Consider the following 16,485-nt stretch of genomic DNA (forward strand, 5'->3'; position numbering starts at 1 on the left):
CCACATTGAAACTCCATATTGAAATCTGGCAGACGCTCCAATGAGATTCTAATAACACATAAAGTACACCAGTGGCAGGACAAAATCATTACCTTCACTGCACAATAGCTATGTAATATTACTGATGGTAGTGCCTCTAAAGTGGAGGCATTAAACACAGTTTTCCAAAATTCCTTCACCAGAAAAGATGAAGTAAACATTTCAGAATTTGAATAAAGAACAGCTAGCAACATGAGTAACTTAGAAGTAGATATCCTCAGTGTAGTGAAGCAGCTTAAGCAACTTAAAATTAAGTCTTCCAGCCCAAACTGTTACATTTAGGTTCCTGCCAAAATGTTCCTGCTAGTGTATGCTGATACTATAGCCCCATACTTAGCAATCATATACTGATGACTCAATGAGAGATCCATACCTAAAGACAGAAAACTTGCACAGGTCACACCAGTTCTCAAGAAAGAAAATAGAAGTAATCTAATGAATTACAGACCTGTATCAGTGATGTCAATTGCAGCAGAGTTTTGGAACATATTCTGTGTTTGTACACTGTAAATTACATTGAAGAGAACAGTATATTGATGCATAGTCAACATCAACATGGAGTCAGAAAATATCATTCTTGTGAAACACAACTAGTTCTTTATTCAGACAAAGTAATGAGTTCTATTAATATTGGTCTCAAACTGATTTCGTATTTCTAGATTTCCAGAAGGCTTTTGACATATTTCCTTACAAGCAATGTCTAATCAAATTGCTTGCCTGTGGAGTATCATCTCAGTTGTGTGACTGAACTCATGATTTTTCTGTCAGAAAGGTCACAGTTCACAATAATCAACAGAAAATCATCGAGTAAAACATAAATGATATACGGCATATCCCAACAAAGTAATATACACACTCTACTGTTCTTAATCTAAACAATGTAGGAGACAATCTGAGCAGCCCTCTTGGATTTTTTTTGCAGATGATGCTGTCATTTAGCATCTAGTAAAGTTATCAGGAGATCAAAATCAATTGCAAAATGACTTAGACATTACATCTGTATGGTGCAAAAAGTGGTAGGTGACTCTAAAACCACATGAGTACTAAATGGATTCCATTAAATTTTGGCTACACAGTAAATCACTTAAATCTAAAGGCTGTCAATTCAACTGAATATCTAGGAATTACAGTTGTGAACAACTTATATTGGAATGATCACATAGATAATGATGTGGGGAAGACAAATCAAAAACTGCATTTTATTGGCAGAATACTTAGAATATCAACAGGTCTACTGAATGGACTGCCTGCTCTACACTTATCCATTCTCTGCTAGAGTACTGCTATGTGCAGAATGGAATCCTTATCAGATAGGACTGATGGAGGGCTTAAAAATTCTGAAGAAGGCCAGCTCTTCTTTTATTATCATAAAATAGGGAAAAAAGTGTCTGCCCCCATTAGCTGAGTGGTCAGCACAGAAGAATGCTACGCTAAGGGGCTCGGATTCGATTCCCGGCTGGGTCAGGAGATTTTCTGTTGTCCTCATCATCCTTTCATCCCTATCTCCGACATGCAAGTCACCCAATGTGGCGTCGAATGCAATAAGTACTTGCCCTTGGTGGCCGAACTTCCCCAAAATGGGGGACTCCCAGTCCACAATGCCGTATGCTCATTTCCATTTTTTTCCAGGGAAAAAATGTCATGAATATGATAAGTGAGTTGGGGTGGCAGTCATTAAAATAAAGGCACTTCTCATTGTGGTGAGATCTTTTCGTGAAATTTCAATCACTAACTTTCTCCTCTGAATGTAAAAATATTTTATTGACACCATCCTACATATGGAGAAATGAACATTGTAATAAGATAAGAGAGATCAGAACTTGCACAGAAAAGTATAAATGTTCATTTTTCCCACACACTGTTTGAGATTAGAACTGCAGAGAAATAGTCTAAACATATTTCAGTAAACCTTCTGCCAGGCACTTAACTCTGAATTGCAGAGAAGTTATGTGAAAATTATGTAATTGGATAGATAGAAAATCTACTCACCAAGCAAAGACAGTTGTAATTGGCAAGCTTTTGGAGCCATTGGCTCTTTCTTCAGTCAGAAGGGTTGAAGTGGAAGGAAGAGGAGTGAAGGAAAAGGACTGGAGAGGTCTGGGAAAAGGGGTAGATTTCGGGAAAGTCACCCAGAAGTGTTTCCTTCTCATCCCGTATGGTAATTTTCCCTTACCCGCAGTTCTGGGTGAGTTTCCCAGAATCTACTCCTTTTCCTAGACCTCTCCAGTCCTTTTCCTTCACCCTTCCTCCTTCCCCTTCAACCCTTCTGCCTGAAGGAGGAGCCACTGGCTTCAAAAGCTTGCCACTTACAACCATCTTTTATGTGTGTGTTTTGCTGCCACTTGGTGAGTCGGTTTTTTATCTATTCAATTAAATAATTTTGTCAATATTTGAGTGTTTTCATTGTTAGAGTATTATGTAGATGTAAATGTAGATTATTATACTGAGTTCTATATCTAAGTTGCACTTGATGTCATCTGCAGCACTTGTCACTTAAGTTTAGTAATCCTTCCATCTTTCCCCATTGCAATCACAAAAAATGGGCAGTGATACATGTAAATTCAGTGAAATCATTTTGGTGGAAACATGAACTTCTGGTCCTCTCTAAGCATTCCAGACTCAACATTGATTAATTTGACAGAGAATTCATTTATGGTGTTGTAGCATTGTAGCTGCACTTACATGTTCTTGCATGAGCACCTTGATGCCACATACAATATTCAATAGGTTATCTGGAGATGTTGGCCACATACTGTAGTACTGTGAATAGTCGTGTGAGGAAAGCTTCTGATTTTTGGAAGTACTTACAGAAACTTTTCTGCTACTTATGTAAGACATTAATTTGTATATTTTTAAAGCAAAGAGTGAACTGCGGTGAATACTTTTGCAAATGATATTTGCTTACTATCTTTAGTAACTATTGTACACTACCAAAAGAGTACCATATCTTTTATGATGCATTTGATGATTTGTACTGCATTGGAAGGATTCTTCCTAAAGACAAGATGTACAGAAAACAAAATGTGAATTAATGATAAACAGTATGAAGCATTATTATGTTGGTATCAATAAGCACAATATTGTTACTTTACCTGTTGCTAAGTTCATCTGTTTGTGGCTCATCCATATTATTCATGATATAAATAATATTTCTGTTTTGTGCTATTTTGACACAAGATGATAGGGTATACAAAATTAAAATAACTCTTGAATAAATTGTTCTGGAATATATGCTATTAACCAAAACATATTTTTATAGGTTGTGCACAGTGATTCTTTGTTTAAGAAAGCAAATACATCATTCAAGAACCAGGATGATATAATACTGCGCTACATGGTGCTACTCGATGCACAGAAGCATGCTGCAGAAAGAGCTAACTTGTTAGATTGTGATGCAGATGGTGCCCGTGCAACAATGGAAAACCTACATCAAAATCATGCAGCAAAGCTCACTGGTTTGCGAACAATTTGGGCCAATCTTCAAGAAAAGAGCAATGCTACCAAAGCAGATGTCTCATTCTGGGAGGGGAATCTTGCAATAGCATTGAAAACAACACTGTCTTGCAATACAGATACTGAAAGGGTGAGATATTCATTTTTTTGTCATTTTATAAATTCTGTGAAAACTAATTAAGACTATTGCTAAAAGTTTTAATGTTAAACATTATTCATGAACTATATACACAATGGCCATCCTAATCTCTTATATGTAAGAATGGTTATACATTTCCAAGTAGCCCTTACAAAGATGGCTAATCATAGGCATGAACAATAATACCAGAAGAAAAATAAAAATAACTAACTGTTACCAGTTTCCACAGAAATTTAATATCAGTGTACAGGTTTAGTCGTGTTTGTATTATTATTCACATTGTCTATCTGAGATTTGTCTTTGGTTCTGCACTTTTTGAGATTAGTTTAAAATAAACTGCTACAGGCTTTTTATGGTGTCACTGTTGATACACTGTAAAATGAGAAAATATATGTCTGTGCCCACAAAACAAGATGGGAAAGTTAAAAGAGAAAGGAAATCAGCCCATACCTCAATGAACTGACCATCATGACAGTCACCTCAAGAGATATGGGAAAGCCACAGAAACGGTGGATCTAAATGGATTCTTAGATACAACAGTGCAAATTCTACAAGAGACTGAGACAGGAGAAAGAACTATATCAAGAGAATGTGAACTGCCTAACAACATATGTTGAAAAAAGAGTAGAATGAAGTAAGCATTTAAAAAAAGGAAACATGATGTATGTAGGGCCTATAATACCTTACAAACATTTCACTTAGCAACTTCCAGTTGTTTCAGTTGGGTCATTTACTCATCACAACTTTATTTTCTTTTCATTTAGAAAGCAATCTCCAAACATAGTACATTACAACACATAATAGAATGTGAACTACCTGAAGATGGGCATAAGCCTGAAACCAGTTTTGCATTAAATAAAATCAGCTGTTGTGACTAGTAGCTGCTGTTATTTTACACTCAATAACATCATGCAGTAAATCTACATTGTTACTGTCCCACACAATTCCCTACTGTTTCAGCAACATTTCCTACGACAAGAAATTTGTAAACTGTTTTAGATGAAACTGGTAAGAGATTTTTAATTATTATATTTGACTGTGAAAATAAAATATCAGCATGCCTAATTTATAAAGATTATTGGTGGGCATTAACATTGTATGACTAAAAATATAACAACAAAGTTCTGTTTTAGTGTTTAACTTTTACCATTTAAAATTAGAATTGTAAAATGTGTACATGTTTCTTGAACACTGCAGTTCTTTATAGTATCAGTCAAATATATCTCCTGTAACTTCTGTTTATCAACTTACAAAGGTGCATAATCAAAATCACTAAATATGTCAGCCACAAAATTCTGGTGGTGTTCTTTTAATCAGGTACAGACATCTAAATTTTCAGCATACCTTGTGTTTGAGAACATCCAAATTTATGGCATACTTTGTGTTAGAGAAGACAAACATCAACAAAATGTGATAAAAACACTAGCTTCGATGCTCAAAGATTTCTTTATTTGGTTGAGCAAGTCAGGCTTGATTTAAAATGATAATGAATTTCACTGCACATACACTCCTGGAAATTGAAATAAGAACACCGTGAATTCATTGTCCCAGGAAGGGGAAACTTTATTGACACATTCCTGGGGTCAGATACATCACATGATCACACTGACAGAACCACAGGCACATAGACACAGGCAACAGAGCATGCACAATGTCGGCACTAGTACAGTGTATATCCACCTTTCGCAGCAATGCAGCCCGCTATTCTCCCATGGAGACGATCGTAGAGATGCTGGATGTAGTCCCGTGGAACGGCTTGCCATGCCATTTCCACCTGGCGCCTCAGTTGGACCAGCGTTCGTGCTGGACGTGCAGACCGCGTGAGACGACGCTTCATCCAGTCCCAAACATGCTCAATAGGGGACAGATCCGGAAATCTTGCTGGCCAGGGTAGTTGACTTACACCTTCTAGAGCACGTTGGGTGGCACGGGATACATGCGGACGTGCATTGTCCTGTTGGAACAGCAAGTTCCCTTGCCGGTCTAGGAATGGTAGAACGGTGGGTTCGATGACGGTTTGGATGTACCGTGCACTATTCAGTGTCCCCTCGACGATCACCAGTGGTGTACGGCCAGTGTAGGAGATCGCTCCCCACACCATGATGCCGGGTGTTGGCCCTGTGTGCCTCGGTCGTATGCAGTCCTGATTGTGGCGCTCACCTGCACGGCGCCAAACACGCATACGACCATCATTGGCACCAAGGCAGAAGCGACTCTCATCGCTGAAAACGACACGTCTCCATTCGTCCCTCCATTCACGCCTGTCGCGACACCACTGGAGGCGGGCTGCACGATGTTGGGGCGTGAGCGGAAGACAGCCTAACGGTGTGCGGGACCGTAGCCCAGCTTCATGGAGACGGTTGCGAATGGTCCTCGCCGATACCCCAGGAGCAACAGTGTCCCTAATTTGCTGGGAAGTGGCGGTGCGGTCCCCTACGGCACTGCGTAGGATCCTACGGTCTTGGCGTGCATCCGTGCGTCGCTGCGGTCCGGTCCCAGGTCGACGGACACGTACACCTTCCGCCGACCACTGGCGACAACATCGATGTACTGTGGAGACCTCACGCTCCACGTGTTGAGCAATTCGGTGGTACGTCCACCCGGCCTCCCGCATGCCCACTATACGCCCTCGCTCAAAGTCCGTCAACTGCACATACGGTTCACGTCCACGCTGTCGCGGCATGCTACCAGAGTTAAAGACTGCGATGGAGCTCTGTATGCCACGGAAAACTGGCTGACACTGACGGCGGCGGTGCACAAATGCTGCGCAGGTAGCGCCATTCGACGGCCAACACCGCGGTTCCTGGTGTGTCCGCTGTGCCGTGCGTGTGATCATTGCTTGTACAGCCCTCTCGCAGTGTCCGGAGCAAGTATGGTGGGTCTAACACACCGGTGTCAATGTGTTCTTTTTTCCATTTCCAGGAGTGTATAAGCTTTAATGATGTCTTTGTTGTGACTTGGCAAGACAGCCAAGCCACTATGAGGTAGCCGAAAGGCACGCGTTTAAGCTCACGCAGGCTGGCGTGAGGTCTGGAACAGTTAAAGGAATTGAGTCTAGTAAAAAAAGTACGTAGCTTTTGGAATACTTAACTTTAATCCATAATTGGTGAACATCGGTCTGACAGTACATGCATCACAAGATAAATAGCAAATGGTAATGGCGCCTTGCTAGGTTGTAGCAAATGACGTAGCTGAAGGCTATGCTAACTATCGTCTCGGTAAATGAGAGCATAATTTGTCAGTGAACCATCGCTAGCAAAGTCGGCTGTACAACTGGAGCGAGTGCTAGGAAGTCTCTCTAGACCTGCCGTGTGGCGGCGCTCGGTCTGCAATCACTGATAGTGGCAACACGCGGGTCCGACATATACTAACGGACCGCGGCCGATTTGAAGGCTACCACCTAGCAAGTGTGGTGTCTGGCGGTGACACCACAGTCTTAATCCTAAATAACTGTAACTGAAACCATATAAAACTGGCATTAGGAATATAATTATAAGAGGCATTCAAATCAAAACAAGACAGATGGAAAGAAGTAAGTAAACTATTTATTATTCCAAAAGCGATTGCCATAATTGTTAATACATTTATTCCACTGTGAGACAAAATGGTCAGTGCCTTCATGGAAAAATATTTATGGTTGCCTACAGAGCCATGATGTACCAAAATGTGCACCTGTTTGTCCAAAGCAAACTGACGGCCACAAACATTTTTCTTCAGGGATCTAAAAATATGGAAATTGCATGGGGAGAGATCAAGACTGTATGGAGGACATATAAGGACTTCCCAGAGTAACTTCTGCAGCATAGTTGAAGCATCCTTGGCAAAACATGGGACCGACCACCTGTAGCTGTGGCTTTTCCATATTTTTGGAACTCTGAAGATTTGTGGCTGCCAATTTGCTTTGGATGAAGAGATGCATGCCTGGGTACAATCATGGTTCTGTAGGTCAACACAAACATTTTTACATGAAGGATCTGACCACCTGGTCTCATAGTGGGACAAATTTGTTCACAATTATGGTATTACTGTTGAAATAATAAACAGTTCACTTTCTTTTTTCCCAACTCTCTCATTTTCATTTGACTGCCTCTTACAGTTACAAGTCGTTACTGGTGAGACAATTAGAAAAACGATGTATATGACCTTGGGATTCAGCTGGATGACACATTAAAATGAAACCAACACATAAATTAATAAAAAAGTTTATTTTAGTGTCTTTTTCCTTAGAAGCATCTCATACTGTGTTGAGCTAAAGAGTAGGTTGTCTGCTTATTTTGTATACTTTCACTTTTTGCTGTATTATTGTATTATATTCTCAAACAATTTACCTAAAATAAGTAATGTATACATTCAGCAAAACAAGCAATACGCATGCTGTGTAAAGTAGATAGCAATACATTTTGCAGAGGCATCGCCAAGGATCTTGCAATCCTTCACATCCACTTCCAGTACATTTACTCTTTACTGCATTTTGTTACAGACAGTAAAAATAAGTTTCAGCTAAACTATGATTTGCAAAAACATAATAAAAGACACAAAAAAAGGTTTCCTGTAGACATCACTGCATTGCCTAGGGTTCATAGTGGAATTATGTAGAGGTAATCAACAAATTTCTGTCTGACATAAAACAAGAAATTGGGTATACCTACACATTCAAACAATTATAAACATGCCTCATTGGCCACTTCTGAAAAAAAATGTGTAGAAGTTGAGGTGAGGTTGTAAACATCAGTTGTGAGTTAAATGCAGCCTCCATTGTATGCTGGATATAGATTTTCAATAGCAAGACAGCAACAGTGCTCACATCTGGTTAGCAATGTTTTGAAGACTGTAGGTACTTCAGTTCCTATTGCCTCAATGGGAAAACACCACTCACTGTCAAAGGAAGATACTGACTTAACTGATCTCATATTTAGTTCATTGAATTGCTAATTTCAGTAATAAGCACAAAGCACATACGTGCTGTTATTTCAAACCTATGTGTTTTATAATTTGCATATTTATTTTGGAAGCTTTTAGTATGTTAGACCAGGCTTCAGTTATCTATATTTAAGAAAACTGAAAAAGTTACATGAAATAAAGTCAGATATTGATTACAAGAGGCCAGTATGTTTCTTTGGTTTAATGTATGTCAAAATTTTTGGTTGCTTATAAAACCTGTTAAGTAACAAATTGGAAATTCTCCTTTACAAGGACTGTATGGCGCTGTGATACTGGTCAACAGAGGAAAAAATCAAAACTTTTGGGCTTGACTTTTCTGGAGGTTTTTTTTAAATAAATATTAGGTAACAGCCATATATTTCTGAACTGAGAACATCATTTTAACCGGAAAAGTATTATCTCACAAATTAAAAATCTGACAGGATACCCTGTACTGTTCCAGGAGAAGAGTATTTAATATTTTACACATGTGACAAATGTTGCTAGAGGTGCCATCTATAATCGCCTGTAATCAGGAAAGTAGTATATAAAAAGTAAAATTTTTGGGGCTGGTGTTTTTGGAGAACTGTATTTAAACTACAGTAAAAGAACTTGGCCATATATTTCCAAACTTAGAATATTGATTTAATCAGTAAATTATTATATATAAAATTAAAAAATGACAAAATACCTTGAACTGCTCCACAGATAGAGTACTCAACATGAGTGACAATTGTAGCCCAAGTTGTCATCTGTAATGGCCTGTATCTCAGACCAGGACATTTTTGATGTGAACAAAGAAATATGGCGTTAATTACTTTGTCCTTTACTCATTCTACACCCTAAAGGTTCTCCTTCTTGCTAGACTCTATAGAAAACAATAAATGATTGAACTGATCCTTCCACTTGATTTTGGTACCAAGATAAGACTGAGCACCACCCTGTCAGTTTCTCCACATGTTCAGTGACTCCAGGAGTACTACGTTGTAAATATTTTTTCTAATTTCATACTTCAGGACAATTGATGTACCTGTGGGAAAGTTTAAAGCATGTGGTACTCTGTCTTGTTTCAGGGTTACATTGGCACAGAACTTCCAAGACATCCAAAACCATTGAACAGTTTTAGATACATTTAACTTGGATCGGTGGATATTTTCTTTGTTTTATGTGAATGTATACCTTTAATGTTAATTCTTGTGATTAAGCCAAGCTCCATAATCATATTGTTATGAAACAGTGAATGACCCACTCCCATTATGACATTGTACTGATTCTCTACTGTAACTGACGTTTCCTTAGAAGCATCCCAGCGTTTACAATAATTACCATCTGCTTTATAAGCTCATTTATTTTCTACTATTGTCATCTTCTATTTATTTATTTATGTGAAACATGCTCCATTACAATATTTGTAGTACTACATGTATGTATTGTGTGTGTGTGTGTGTGTGTGTGTGTGTGTGTGTGTGTGTGTGTGTGTGTGTGTGTGTGTGTGTGGAATGTTGAGTGTAATGTTTGTGTTGTATGATGATGCTGCTGCTGATGACGATGATGTGATGAGAGAAAGTGACATCTGGTGCCAGCATGTAGCCTACTCCTCGTGAATAGCTCCAAGAGGGCCACCATGCTTAATGTCTCCATCCAACTGACAGATCAGCATCAACAATGTCCAAACCATCACTTCATGAGACACTGTGGGAAGGTCTGGTATTTAAACCAGGACATCGGTGCAAAATCTGGTGAACAGGAACTTTACACCACCACCTCTTCTCCCCTTGCTGGCCAGATATTGCCAGTGAAAATTTTTGCACCACTAGGATTTGAACCAGTTTGTAACCAGGTCAAGTGCCACCACACCACCATGCTTTAGTGACCTCAGCCATGGAGGCAGGTTTATCTTTTATTGTTGAAGAGAATTTTATCATGTTTCTCGGAAGCTGTTCCAGCTTACATGTCCACCTGAGAGCAGTCAGGCAGGCATGGGCAGAGGGTGGACAAATGGCTGATGCTCAAGCAATCCTGCTGCTGTGCCACAGCATACATGATCATAATCTACTGGCCAAACTTAGGTGGTCAGGCAACGGCCAAGTGGGTTGTTCAAGTACAGAATCCATTCAGTCAGGTCATTTGACAGTTTGCCTACACTACCTTCACCTGCATGCAGCTGAACAGAAGGGTGTTCGTGGGCATCCATGCCCAATGGGGCTGCATTGGAACAGCCTGCCATATCATGTTGGCATCTGTCTCAGCTTTGAAGCTAATCTGACAGTTTGCTATTTTGACCAATATGTTCCATGTTCCCAAGTTGTTGTGCAATCTTTGATGCACAAATTTTGCCATTATATAACTGCTGTAATGGAATAATATGTCAAATTGTGTTCTCTGTAACACCTATGGTATGTTGTCTGCATTGCTAGGCTGGCTGCTGATTGGTTCAAATGGCTCTAAGCACTGTGGGACTTAACATGTGAGGTCATCAGTCCCCTAGACTTAAAACCACTTAAACCTAACTAACCTAAGGACATCACACACATCTATGCCCGAGACAGAATTTGAACCTGTGGCCTTAGCAGCCGAGTGGTTCTGGACTGAAGTGCCTAGAACCGCTTGACCACAGCAGCCAGCAGCTGCTGATTGCCCCAGTCCTTTCCATAATATTTGATGTTATTTGACTTGTTGAAGTTTGTGACTTAATAATTGAGTTATTTATAACTCTGAATGCTGTGGGTTATCATGTGGTGCTATGTTATGTACACAGAGGGTAGAGTCCTTGATTGCAACAGATAGTTTTGATTGCTGATACACTTGTAGAAGATACTGAATGTTAGTAATGCTTTATAGTGTCATACTACATCAAGGTATTGTCCTCCCTGCTGTCTTCCAAATGAATGTTGACAAGTCTATAGATGCACTCTACATGAGTGCAAAACTCTGAGTGCAACTGTCAGCCAATTTGAATTGCATGCTGTGAGGTCAGGTGATTTTAATGGCCTCTGGTGGTGTGTATGCATGCTACCACCATTCTCAGAATGGCAAGTGAAGAAAGAGTGCTTTGATGGGAGGTTCAAAAGTGTCATTTCCCATGTAGCTGTGTGGATCACATTCCTCCCTCCCTCAAAAAATTGCAACTATTATCACATAGTGTTGGTGCGGCAATGACAAGTGGAGGTCTGTGTCATGGAGCTACTGATGAAGTAGGCTGTGGCACAATGACAGAGGGTTGCACCCAATCCACATCCCAACATTTGTCTTGCAAACTACCGAAGATATCTGTTGAGAAACTGGAGGTAGGACGTCCATCCAATGGCACTGGTAGGTGCAGCATTGGTGCTGCTGAGGACACAGATAGCTGTAGAGCTAGTGCAGGCTTTATGTCCTTGACTGCCATTGCTGCGAACAGCGATGGGTGAGGCAGCTGCTTTAGTGGCTGTGGAGGCGGCAGTGGTTGTGGAGGTGGCAGCGGCTGCAGAATTAGGCAGGGGTCAATCTCCATGTCAGAGTCTTCAGAAGACTGATACACCCAGATATCAGTCACAGCAAGGGCTGCTCAGAGGTAGCAGAATGAGTTGTGGAGAGAGTGTCTGAAAAATGAAAATCACTATAATCATGGAAACAAAGTTGGTTTTGTGCCATCAATGGGTGTAATGAGTGTGGCCAGATGTCTTGAGTGATGACACAGATTCCCAATTGTGAGACTTGTTATAGACAAGATAGAAAACTTTGCCCTTTTTGCAGATCTTCATTGCAAAGTTAGCAATGGAAACAGAGTGGTGAAGATGAAAGAGATGCTGCACAGTAGGGTGGTGATGACCTTGTAAGAACTGTGGTGGCAAAGTGTCATCAGACGGTCTAGTGTGATAGGTGCTCAAAACCAAGAGCAACATGAAAAACATGAGTTATAGTGTGATAGGTGCTCAAAAACAACAAAGCAATTTCCCTTGAATGCGAAGCATGATGTTTGGACAACTGAGGCTTGAAACTGCAAATGAAACATTGAGCTTCACTGTTCAATTGAAGAGAGAATGGTGCTGTTCAGATATGTTGAATTCCCTTTTGTTGGCAAAACTGCTGAAATTCTGATGAAGAAAATAGCAGACCACTCTCCAAAATAATTGTTTGTGGCAAACCTTTTAGGCAAAAGACAGAAGCAAGTGCACTGATTGTGCAAGTTCTAGTGGTTGAATGCATGGGAACAACAAAAGTATGTTTGCTGAGTGCATCAATGATTATGAGCCATCCTGTGTTCCAGACAGGAGCAGCAACATCAATATGTATAATAAGGATACAATGTTAAGTACCACCAGGTAGAGGCCAATTGAAAAAGTCTTAGTGCAGTGCTGGCTGGTTATACATACATGCATGGCAGCAGGCAGTCATATCTTCTAACTTTTTACCCAGCCCAAAAAGCTGTGTACAATGCTGGCATTTTAGCTGTTTAATTCTAATAGTTCCCCAGTGTCCTCTTATTGAATAGTTTCAATCCATGTTTTGGCCAAGATATGGGAATCAGAACTCATGTTTGTTCACTATGAGAATGCTATAAAATTACTCCGTTCTGACGAGAAAGATTGTTGTGTTGTGAAAGATATTTGCCAATTATTGCATCTGAGATTGATTTTGGATTATGAGGCCAACCCATCTGATGGCAGTACTTGAGCAGTTGTAGCTTTTAATCATGTTCAGTTGCCTACGTGATCCCCTGAGAATCACTGGGAAAAGCTTGCAGTGCCTGGGAATCAGAATTATAAATTTCAAGACAAGAAACTTCTGATGATCAAAATCCAAATCATTTTATGTAAGTAAGCAAGACAGAGTATCTGTGTTTGCATGATGTGGCATAAGATGATAAAGAATCTCATACTGATAATTGGAAGCAGCAGTGACCAATGCTGCAGCTTATGTACTGTATGATTATATACATCTTTCGCTGGATGAAAAAGAGCAGTCAGTGGCTTATGAAGGTAGAAAAAATTTTCTACCTAATAGAAGCTGATAAAATTTTGTGATACCGTAAATTGTGTCTAAGGCTTGCTCTTCCAGCTGATTAATTGACTTGGGACTTCTTCACTGCCTTAAATGTGTATACTACTGGGCGTTCTGTGTGGTGAGATAAAACTGCTCCTATTCCATGTGATGATGCCTCGACTGTAAACACTGCTGCTTTTGTGGAATGAAATGCATATATAAAACAGGATGACTAAGCAATGCTTGTTTCAGTTTCTGAGAAGATTGTTTGCATTTTCCATTCCATTTAAAAAGGAGCACTTTTACACTGGAGGTAATGCCAAAGAGCAGCTATTTGCACTGCATTTGGGATTAATTTGATGTTAGTTTCACAAGGATTAATTTGATGTTAGTTTCACAAAAACAGCTTGGTTTTCTCGTTTGTAGGAGAAGGTATAGTGTGCACAAAATGCTGTGGCTGCTAATGTGCAATCAGCTGGGGAAGTATGGGGGGAGCAGCAGTGGTGGGAGACACTCAGAGTGCTGTGGGGGAAATATTTAATGCTGGAGGGGTAGTGCCATTCTAAACTGAAGCCTATGCTCACATTTTTTGTAAATATTAAGTGGGCCCTCTCGAAACCGACACTTGCATGGAGACCATTCAAAAAGATCCACTTCCACCTCTGCCTTTGTTAGTATCTTAAAAACGAATTCCGCTGAAAATACAGCAATTTATCTTCACCTGGTTTGTTAACCATTTGTAAATTCCAGAAAAGTTTCACTAGTAGTGAATTTTCAGTAAAACATACATATTTCTCTTGTTGCCATTTTAATATTTGCTTCTTTTGCTAAAGCACAATGGTTTACACTGTCTCACCTCACTAACATGTTGTGCAGACACAATTGCAAGAGAATTCTGAAACAGTGGTTTGTTAATGTTATTAAGTGAGGAACTGAGGGAAAGTAAAGACAGTAGCTTATGAAAAACGACGTCCTCAATACAAAGAAAGTGTAATGTCTTCACATATGTTATTCCAAAACCTATAGCCTTCCTTGTTTCACCAGCTATCAGAGGGCCTTAAAAATTACACTATTTCGCCGAAAAAGTCTGTACTTAGTGGAGTAAAATGGTAGATAATGAAGTTTTACATAATAACGATATGATAAAATACTGTCCTGTTTACATGCTATCATTTGCCAAAATCTCATTTCGATACCTGAAACCGTTTATGAAATATGAGGAATGGGGATATTTCACTCTGGCTTTATGGCTGGTGCAGCATGATTGCAAACGAGTGTGTTACCTCAGATCAGTTTTCTCGAAATTGGTGGCAGATAGATACCACTACCCAAGTCTAAAGAAAAATTCAATATGTTAGCTAAATTTCATATGCACAACACATTATGTAATATGCACCAAACACAAAATCATAGCATTCTCTATTTTTCATTGCACACTTTTCTGAATGTCATGCAGTGTCTTATTTTCACGTAAATATCACAGTAACAATGAGTATTAAGGGGGTAGGACATCAAACAGGACGACTTGGAGCAGGAGAGGCGCCAGAGGACATTTTAATGTCCACTGTCTATACTTGTACGAATAAATTCATAAAACTGTGTCAAAAGACCAGAAAGGATTCAGGATTTACACTCATAGCAGAGGAAGTTCAAAATATAAGAAAATATATTTTTTTTTTACATTTAAAATTTGATCTTTTCTCACTTACTATTGGCTTCATTTGTTGCTATAGGTACACTTTTCTTCATAAGTAAGGGACATTCTTCAATGAATTTTGCACAGCGTACAAACCATACTTACAGGTGTATGAAACTCTAGAATTTTCCAAATCTATTGAAAACTGTGATAAAAATTGAGATAATTAACCATAAAATTTTAGTTTTTCCTAAACATGAAGTTTAAAATCTAACAGCACCTTCATTTTTTCATAAATTAAATAATTTCTAGAGTTTCATACATCTGTAAGTATGGTTTGTATGCTGTGCAAAATTCATTGAAGAATCTCTCTTACTTGTGAAGAAACGTGTACCTACAGCAACAAAAGCAGCCAATAGTAAGTGAAAAAATGATGAAATTTCACATGTAAAACAAAATTAATTTTGTTACTTTTTTTGAATTTCCACTGCTATGAGTGTGAATCCTGAATCCTTTCTGGTCATGCTGACAAAGTTTTATGAATTTATTCATAAAAGTATAGACAGTGCGAATTAAAAAGTCATGTGGTGTCTCTCCTGCTCCAAGACAGCCCATTTAATGTCCTACCCCCCCCCCCCCCCCCGTAATGAAATGATGGACACATCATCATGAACCTGACATATAAAGCTATAAGTAAAGCAAAAATGATTTTTTTACCAAATAGTTTCTGTAAAATTGTCTGAAAAAGATTACAGGGTGCGCGCCTCAGTTCTGTCATCTCTGACTGGCTGAAAGGTGGAAAACACTTACCTGCCTCCTCTTCCGAACAAACAAAGGAACTTGTTTAGCGCCTTGGATAAAGACTTGTCACTGTACGTCAGCCACCTTATCGTGCACAAGCTATAATCTCTGTATGGCCTTTAAAAGATTAATCATGGGATAAGTGCCTGGGCATTGATCACATATCGCAAATATTCATTTTGATTGTTGAAAAATTAACATTTCTGTAAATTACCCTTGAGTGCTGCATCCATTACAACTTGAAAAAGAGACTCCACACTGGTGAGATGCTGTTCCTCTGTTTGTTTGGATACAATAATGTCATCTACATAATTTGAAAAGAATAGAACTTTTGATATCAGTTGTTCAAGAAAGCGTTCAAAAAATGCAGGAGCAGATGTGCTTCTGAAGGGAAGGTTCTGGTATTGATACAGGCTGATGTGCGTGCCAATCACCATAACTTATTTTGTTTCCTCATCCAGGGGAAGTTCAAGATAAGCAGTTGCAAAATCAGTTTCTCAAAAGAATTGCCCACCTGCTAGGTGATCCATAA

Source organism: Schistocerca piceifrons, chromosome 4 (genome assembly GCF_021461385.2).
Source record: "Schistocerca piceifrons isolate TAMUIC-IGC-003096 chromosome 4, iqSchPice1.1, whole genome shotgun sequence".
In the NCBI taxonomy this organism is placed as follows: Eukaryota; Metazoa; Arthropoda; class Insecta; order Orthoptera; family Acrididae; genus Schistocerca; species Schistocerca piceifrons.